Source organism: Pteropus alecto, unplaced genomic scaffold (assembly GCF_000325575.1).
Source record: "Pteropus alecto unplaced genomic scaffold, ASM32557v1 scaffold3, whole genome shotgun sequence".
NCBI lineage: Eukaryota > Metazoa > Chordata > Mammalia > Chiroptera > Pteropodidae > Pteropus > Pteropus alecto.
Genome location: NW_006442484.1, coordinates 39,237,378 through 39,247,446, shown reverse-complemented (window position 1 = coordinate 39,247,446; position 10,069 = coordinate 39,237,378).

Genomic DNA, 10,069 nt, shown 5'->3' with positions numbered 1-10,069 from the left:
AATTTTTATACTTTGAATACCTAAAAGAATAGCTCCTTTAAAATTCCATCTATAACACCATGTTATTTGTATGTGAGTACATTTTTTGAAATGTGATCAACAAATCAAAGGCTAACTTTTACTATCACCAAATCATCATTCTAATTTTTAACTATCCAACCTAAATGTTCTATCAAGTTATTTTACAGAAAAAGTTAACTATATGTACTTAATGCCATCAATCTTAATGCCATCAAAATCACCAACTCTGAATACATATTCAAGAGTTAATAACATTTGGATAAATGGATAACATTTATGTTACCAATTGTAATATTCAGATTATTCATTTTACTCCTCTCAGTTTCATTTATACCAGCATTAATATAAAAGTTAAAAATATATACTTTAAGGCTATTGTAATAAATATTAATATGAACTTCATATATACATAACTATATGTGTATACTTATATAAATGAGTTTGTCTATCCTTAGGTATTAGATTAATATTGGCAATCTTTAAGATAATAAACATGTTTTTCTATAAAATCTGCTTAGCCCTATTTGTAATAATAAAATCTACCCATTCAGCCATTTTTCTGGAAGAATACCCAAGGGTGACATTGGCACTCAGATGTACAATCTGGGAGTATAACGGCAGTTCTTTCAGAAGTATTATTTTTACATACTATCAACATGGTCTGTGGTTGATACTTTGCATATAATCCAAACATTATTCCAGAAGGTATTTTTATCAATTTTCATATGTTACTCGAAGATAAAGTATATAGTGGCTCAAGTTTTCCATTTACATAGTGATTGATTCTTTCAACAAAATTTATCAAATGCCTACCATCTGAAACTTTTTCTTGGGAATTGGGGAAATATGGAGAGCAAAATCAGAACCAGTCCCTGTCTTTGTAAAGCTTCCTTCCAGGCAGCATGGCAGGGTCGGGGTGGGGGGTCAAACGGGGAGTGGGAGAGCAAGCGGGGGTGGTAGAGTGTTACTGGCAGTAATTAAATAATTTACAAAAACATGTAAAATTAAAAATGTGGTATGTGCTAGGAAGAAAAGATGAGAGTTATTTAAGTAGTAAAAATCAGCTGGATTTGGTAAGAGATTTTAATTGAGAATGGATAAAAGAAATAGGGTATAAAATATGACTCCCAGTTTTATGGTTTTAGCAACTGGATGGATTACAGTGTCTGAGATAGAAAATGCTGAAAGAGGCCCAAGTTTGTGGTTGGAGATGAGAGTGGGTGATGTTTTAATTCAGGCACATTGGCTTTAAGGTGCCATTGAAACATCCAAGAGAAACTGTGAAGTTGGCAGTTGTCTATATGATTCTAGCATTTAGAAGAGAGCTCAGGGAAGGTGGTATACATTAGGGAGTCACTGGTATTAAGGAGATAATTAGAGCCCTGGGCATGGATAAATTGCTAGGAATAGTATAGATGAGGAAGTAAAAGAGATTAATGTTTTGAATAACTGTAATATGGTTATAAGAAATTATGTTAATGGATGTGCATTTGCTTGTAAGTACTATAACTACATCAACAACAACAGATTAATGCTGGTATTAATGAAACTGAGAGGAGTAAAATGAATAATCTGAATATTACAATTGGTAACATAAATGTTATCCATTTATCCAAATGTTATTAACTCTTGAATATGTATTCAGAGTTGGTGATTTTGATGGCATTAAGATTGAATGTGTTGGTTTGCTAAAAACATCCTGAATCGAATGGAAAACTTCTGATATTGATTTTTTCATAGTTTGAACATTAATACATACTGATACAGTCACATTTATACACACAAACATGCATACTTAGAGTATGAAATTCAGGGATTAAGATTTAGAAGATATCAATTAATGACAGGGCATGGAATTTAATATATTTTTTCATTATTTGTTCTGAGACATTGCAGTGCTAATTGTGTTTATACATCATCTTACTTACAAAATCATTGAAACTTTTATTGAACAATAAATATTTTAGAGAGTTCAGGAAATAGTGAACTATTTTGAATTGGTTTTTTAACTAATTTGTTTGAGGAAATTTCTATATGGGCAAATAAAGACAATATAGACAGGTGCGCTCCCCAGAAATATCATTTAATTGGTTTGTCCTCCTCATAAAGGAAATGGTTTAATGGGGATGAAAGGAACACCATAAAAATTAGTGAGTAAACATGTGCCACTATCTTATGAAACATGCAGTTAATTAGAAGGTGGATACAGTAGTAGTCATTACCAATTATTGTTTATTTGAATCTTTTAAATCCTCATTCATCAGAAATGATGTTAAATTAAAATGATAATGTATGGGATGGGTCCAAGCACAGCCAGACATCTCTCCTTTGTTCCCCCAAAGAACCTTGTGTTTGCTAAAAGACAAGCTGGCAAGCTCAAAAATCACATTGCATGCAAAGAGCTCAAAGCATAATCAGTATGTATACCCCTGTTACCTGTGTATCAGGCACATGCAAACTTTTATTGGAACTGCTTAGCTACAGTGCATGAATGGTTCTTGGAACGCCCCCAGTTTTCTATATTTCAGACCCCACAGGGCAAGGGGCAGGGTCCTTCTACTGCAGTATGCAGTGAGATGAGTGCGGCCCCATTGCCCATGTCAGCTGTGGAGTGATCTTCCAGGCCTAGGGGACCAATACATTGAAAGGGGCTGGATCTTGTGTACTCTCTCTTTTCTTGCTACAAGTAAACACTGTAGCACTTGAGCCTTGCAGTGCTCTCATTGACTGAATACAAGACTTGCTTCAGTCATTAGAATGAGGCTGAAGTAATAGTGTCCCAGTGTCTCTCCTTCTCTTTTATTTCTGTTATCACCATGGGAAGAGTATGTTCAGAATAGTTGGTCTCAGGAGGAGGATGAAAATCACCTAGTACAGAGCCATCCCAGCTAAAATGCTCCAAGCAAGCACAGCTTTAGAGCATAGTTCCCAGCAGACTTGCTGATGTTTGAGTGAGGACAGCTGAGACCAGCAGAAGCACCCTGTTGAGTTGGAGAGAGGCATCTGCATCATCTTTGAGCAAACATATAGGTGCTAACTCTTGATAGGAAGGAGTGCAACATTTTTATAGGCTTAGAGAGTTCAGAAGAATCTGGACTTTCAACGTTTTTGGTTGCGTCAGCCACTGTATCTCCATTCATGTTCTGGATCCCATTCTTTTCCAAACAAGTCCCTTACTTTGGCAAAAACTTTACATTTCCACATGCCTCAGCTACTCTTCCAATTCTACTAGATTTAACCTTGTTGATTAATACTTTCAGCTTTTTGTTAATTTTTTTTCCAGAGTGATAGGGTTTAGCAATGGCTGTTCAATTCCATTTTCATTGTAATTGCTATTTCTCCTGCATGTCTCAAATATTTGGTACATAGCACTAGCTATGCATTTGCTTCAACCAGTATAGCCATCCTAGTTCACCACTGCTGAGAATTTTAACAATTGCACTGCCATCTTGTGCCCACTGTCAGCCAGGCAGCAAATAATTCAGCTCTAAAACATCATCCCAGTGTCTGCTTTCTTGGGCCACTGCTAGCACCAGCTGGTTCTTCACGTTCGGGTTCTCAAAGAAGTAGATTCTGAGACAGAGATGAATGTGGAGTAAGTTTATCAGAGTGTGCTCTTGGCATCAAGAGAATGGAAGAAATGGTAAAGAAGCAGGATTGAACAGAAGAAGTTGAGTTGTGATGTAGGTTCAATGGAGGCCTCAGCCAACCCTACAGGGTAACTGAGACTAGAGTGACCCTTCAGAGTTGTGCCAAATTATACTTTCATTGATCATTTATTGAATATAGTCCCAATTGGGGAAAGTGGATCTCTTCATTTAAGCAATCCTGGTAGGGGGTTGAAAGTTGAGAGTTTTCTGTGGGCAGCACTTTCAGCACCTGGGGAAGTAAATCTTTCACTCCTGAAGGGGGATCTTGGCTCTGAGTTATAGTTCCCAACCACAAAATTACATCTAAGTAAATTATGACTGTGGTAAATGGAGACAGTTTAGTTTTCAAACCTGAAAAATTTTCTACTTGTTTATTTACTGTTATTTTGAGGTCTTTGACTTTAAGAGAATTCTCCATGGTTATACATTTTCCTGGATTGGTTTTCTCCACATCCATAAGTATCAACTGTAATTTTTTTTGAATGGCTCCCTTTCTAGTAGGCCAACTTATATGGAAGATAACATGATTTATCTTTTTAAAAAATCATTCTTCCAACACATACCAAAGTCTTTATAATGTTTATGGAATGGCTGTTGACAGTGTTTATTTGTCAAGCTTTCTATAAATCAGTTTACTTTCTACAAAAATATACTATATTAAAAGCCATGATCACAATGTAGACATTTTACTACTATTATTTTCTCTCTACCTCTTTATTTGCATACAAATACCTAAGGTTTTAAAATTTCTCATAATACTTTAGGGGAAATATCCATGCTAAATGGACCTTGTTAGGTAGCTTAAATGAGACTTTCTAAAGGACTCCATAAAAGGTGAGATTAAATTACTTTTGGATTATATTTATCCAAAGATATTTCTTGTCTCCTATTCAGGTTAATTTCCAGGGGATTGAGATTGCACTCTTCACTATCTCTCATATGCTCTCATGACTCTTACTTTGAATCTGAGTATCATGTTCCTTGACTATTTTGATCTCTACATAAATTCAATTTTTCTAAAATATGATTTTACATTACCGTTAATACCTGTAGATTTCAAAACTTTTACATTGGATTTGGAAATCACCCTTGGCTCTCAATAACATTTCCAGAGATTAAAATCTTTCCCTTCAACATCTGTGATTGTCTTTCTTTAAGTTCATTTTCTTAGCAATGGGAAAACTTTGCTACTCCTCAATTGGATAGTAGCTAGCAGTCAGGAATTATCCAAACACAGCAGAGAAAGTATTCTTTTTCTATCTTTCAGTTCTTTAAAAAAAATAATATGCTTTTAGAAATTACTCTAGAGATGTTTATAGAAAATCGTTAGCTTAGGAAAAAATATGCCAGATGCACATTTGGTTGCACACTAGTAAATTGGTGGTAGGTTTGCATTCTGCAGTTTTACTATATATACTATGGGAAAACCATTGTCTCAATCCAAAGAACATGCTGTCCAGAGCCCCAAATCTGTCACAAGGATTGATTGCGTGAAAGCTGTAAAAGACAATTCAGCACAATTTTCTTTGGAATAGAACATTTTTGCAAGATTCATCGAAAGGCCCAGTCTTGAATAAATAATGCAAAACCCCTTACAAGCTCTGCCACCACACAGCCTCCTCTGGTAAAGCATATCATCTATCGTGGGCCTATCTTGATTCCTTTGAAAGAGAATTATGTTCCTGGAAATATTAATTTTTATAACATAAGTCTATACATGACACATTCTGTGTTATAAATTCCAAGTGAGAAATTATTAGTTGTTTCATAATATTAACAGATGTATTTTAAAAAAACAAGATGAAATGTGATTACTGCTGTTATGGGCTGAATTGTCTTCCTAAAATTAGTATATTCATAACACTCGGTATCTTCAGAACATAACACTTTTTGGAGATAGAGCTTTAAAAGAGGTAATTAAGGTAAAATGAGGTCATTATGGTGGACCCTAATCCAGTAGGACTGGTGTCATTATAAGAGAAAGAAATCTGGATACAGATCCAGAAAGGAAGACTGTATACAAAGAGAAGATGGCCATCTACAAGCCAAGTAGAGAGGTCTAAGAAGAAGAAACTAGCTTGCCAACTTGATCTCAGATTTCAGAATGCCAGAATAGTGAAAAAATAAATTTCTGTTGTTTAAGCCACTCAGTCTAATACTTTGTTATGGCAGTTCAAGCAAACAAATTCATTTCTACAATTATAAGAAAATTTACTGAATTTTTGATTTGTGTATTTAGCTATACTTTAGTTCCTAAAGTCTGCTATTTATTTAGCTGGAACATTTGTCATAATTAGAGTGAAGCAATATCTATTACTAAATTAAAACAATATTTGGTTTCTTAAGCATATTTGATTTTTTTTAACTCCTACATGTCATCCAAGGAAAGTGATGGAGCCAACAATTATGATGTGATACTATTTCTAATAAAGATTTTAAAACAATACTTTGTTGATTAAATAAAGAATAAACAGAACAATTCATATTTTTACATTGTTCTCTCTGATGTGTATATTAGTGTATTTGAATTCTAAGTTTTAATATAATTGAACAGTGGACTGGGCTACCAAGATTAAGTGGGCAGAGTTCCAAGGAAGAATTTTTGTAAAGCAAGAGCCACTTTTGTAAAAGGGCAACTGACATTAAGAAACTATACATTAAGATATTATGTCATGAATGTCATAAATTATCTTTGTGGAAATTTTGTGTTATCTTAACATAAATAATTGTAGAAATAATGCTGTCATTAAGAATATATAAGGAGTAGTGCAAAAGTACAATAATTCAATTTAAATAAAAATTGGTAGCCCCATAGCTTGCCATTTTCTTGGCAGACTTTCGGAATATTCAATTAAATTGGATAAAAATGTATGTTATGAACTAAGTTGTGTCCCCACAAAAGTCATACGTTGAGGTCCTAACCCCCAATGTTACTATGTTTGGAGATAGGGCCTTTATAGAGCTAATTAAGGTTAATGAGGTCATATGGGTGGGACTCTAATCTAATAGGACTGGTGACCATGTAAGAAGAGGAAGAGGCATCAAGAACATGCATGTACAGAGGAAAGACCACGTGAGGACTCAGTGAGAAGGCAGCTGTCTGCAAGTCAAGAAGAGAGAGGCCTCAAGAGAAACCATCCTTGCTGCACCTTGATCTTAGACTTTCAGCCTTAAAATTATGAGAAAATACCCTTCTGTTGTTTAAGCCACTTAGACTGTAGTATTTTGGATGGCAGTCCTAGCATACTAATAATGTAGGTCTTAGATATCTATTGAGAACATACTAACAAGAGAGAATTTGTTATACTTTCTGAAAAGAAATAGTTTTCAACTATTTCAACTATTTCAACTATTGCATTTTGGTTTCATACTTAATAGAAATGGTTTGTGTTTATGTAGGAGAATATAAAATGTGAACTGTTTTCACATATGTAAATTGAGAAGCCACTCATTTATGAGCATGTTATTTTTCTCAGAATTATCAAATATATTTGAAGAAAGGCGAAATGAGCAGAAAATTCAGGAGCCAAATTTTCAGAAGACTATGTTTCCCTAACAGAAATATTTTATACCCATTAAATATAAAAAGAAACCTGACAAAATATAGTATATGGTTTGTATATATATGAATTGCATATAGTAAGCAATAAAAAAATGCAATGCATAATTTAAGTAACTTCCAAACTCTTTCCAGTTCAGTTAATTTCTGAGTATGGACTCTACATTATTCTGGAGGAAAAGTGATATTTTTCATTAAATATTTGTAGATGTGGTCCATGGTAGTTTAATATAGGCAGTTATTTAAAGAACCATAATAATCCTTTTGTTTTTAAAAAAGAGAGCAAAGGAAGAAAATGCTGTGTTTTCTAATAATACTGTGGCTTTCGTTCATTATTTCATTTTTTCCAGAATTAAGTGTATGTGTGTGCATGCATGTGTACATGTGTATTAAATATTTGCCCCAAGACAAATACTTCCTAAATCATTGAAAACATTTATACTTAGAATGACAATATATATGGTAAAAAGTAACAGAAGTATTTTGTTTGCACCCCAGATAATTTAATTTTATTTCAGCATAAATTATAAAGTATAAGAATTGTGATAAATATCAGCAGTGCAGAATCTCATCAATGATGTTTTCTGGTATGTTGAAAAACAGAGTGATAGACTTAAGTGCCATCTGACAGGAAAACATAACCATATTGTTTCATCTCTTCATTTCATTCAGGATAAAAGTAGATTCATATCAATTATGAAAAACGTTACACAGTGTAATACAAAGAATATCCCATTGTGATAGATGTGAGATTTCTGAATATTACAAGGTCAATGGATGGTATCAAAATCCCCAAAGTCTTATTTTAGGACACCGGCATATCTTAGTGCCTGAGTATAGACTGCAAGTAGCCAAAGTTGTTTTACTCAGTGTCACTGTAGCACCTATTTCTTTTAATTTGCTCTTCCACAGTGAGTTGTTCAGACTGGACGTCCACTTTGGGAAACGTAGGCTTAGCTGCACGTTCATTGCTCAGAGCATGAACACTTGTTTTTCCATTAATGTGGGCTGCTCCTATTCTGCCATGCCAATGTTTGATTTCCTTCTCAAATTCTCTTAAATACAAACATGGCATATTTTTAATTTGATCTACAGAATCTGTGAAATCATGCTTAAAAACGTTCTCATTCTTCTTGGAAAAAGCAGAGATTTTCACAGTGTTAGAAAAGAAGAAGTGTAGAGTTTTGTTGTTTGAGTGGTTTCCTTTGATGTTTAGGATGTTTGTATCAGAAGAGACTATAGAAGTTTTTGCCTTTACTATTAACTCACCATTAAGGCCTGATTTGGGAGCAGACTGCACAGGACTGCCAGCAGTAGCTCTGTCAGTCTGTTTATTGAGAACCATAGTTAGTCCATTCCTTGAGTAAGTCTTTTCAGATTCAAATAAGCCAAGTAATTCTGAGATTCTAGATGCATTTGCTAAATTTTCAATTTGATATTCACTTGCAGTGTAGTTTGCTTCACTTGACAGTGGTAATAGATTAGAAAATTCTAAAGTCGATGTCTTCTGCTTGCAATTATTCAGATAAGAGACTGCTACATAATTGTTATTATTATTCTTATTCAAGTTCTCTTTGTGATTTTCTGGCATCACCTCATCATCAGTGTTAGTAACCTGTAAAACTTCTGCACCATCAAGTTCATTAGTTTTTTCATTTTTCTCCTCAGCACTCTGCACAACCACATTATTGTCATTAAGATCCATTTCACTTCTCCTCTTGTTCTTTGTCTCTTCAGCCTCATTCAGCTTATCTTGCACATTCTTATTTCCTCCCTTCTTCTCATCTTTTCTTGCTTCGTACATTTCTTTTTCTATGATTCCTATAACATCCTCTTTCTGACACATATGAATGGACTGCAGATATGGCTGCAGGAAATAAATGTTATCTTGCTCTTGTCCTTTATTTTCCAGAGTTCTAATGTGCTCTATCGGTGATTCACTTTTAAATTCAGGGGATGTAGTGGTTGTCATTTCAGGAGGCCATTTAGGTTTACTCATTTTGAGCTCTTCCTCAAGGGGAAGGGTTTTCTTAGGCATCTCCCTAGAAGGGGGCCAAATGATTTTTAATTTTCCCCTTTCCCGGAATTTTCTGAAATCATCCATTTGCCTTCCACTGTCACCAGCATCTATATGTTTATTAAGATCTCCAGGTACGGGGATGTTTTCTGCACTGTTTTTATACACATTTGGTTCTTCATTAGTAATAAAATCTACTGAGCTGCTTTGATTTTTGTAATTCCATCGATCTTTATGCTGTTTGTGTCCAAAACCTTCATCATAATTTCCCTTTGATTTGAAAAGTTGTTTAAAATGAGGTTTACAATATATTTGTCCATGAAGTGATGCATAATTTCCCAAACTGCCAAAAAGAACAAAAGAAAAAAAAAATTAGCATTCTACATATACCTTGTAAATTCATAGAGAATTAATTATTTCAAGGAAGAGTCAGAGATTCAGTGCAATTAACTTACTGGCAATAGGAATGTGCTTATTAATTGAACATTTCTGTTAGATAATAGTTACCACTCATATCCTACATGGTACATGTCATGCAGTACTTAGGATTTCATGCTGTATATCAGGCATTGGTATAATAAGCATTATAGTATAATGCATATGTAGTTATGGATGATACAAAACAATAGGACTAAATCTTTGCTAACTTAATAATTTATGTGAGGGGTTACACAATAGTTGTATTTGTATGGGTGATAGCAGAGGGAGCAAAGAAGGTGCCTGACAGACCTGAAAATATGAAATCACAAAATAGCCAGGTATTTCCTGGAAAGTATCACATGCCAATCAGAACACAGCAGCTGAACCTGGGAGAGGTTTTGC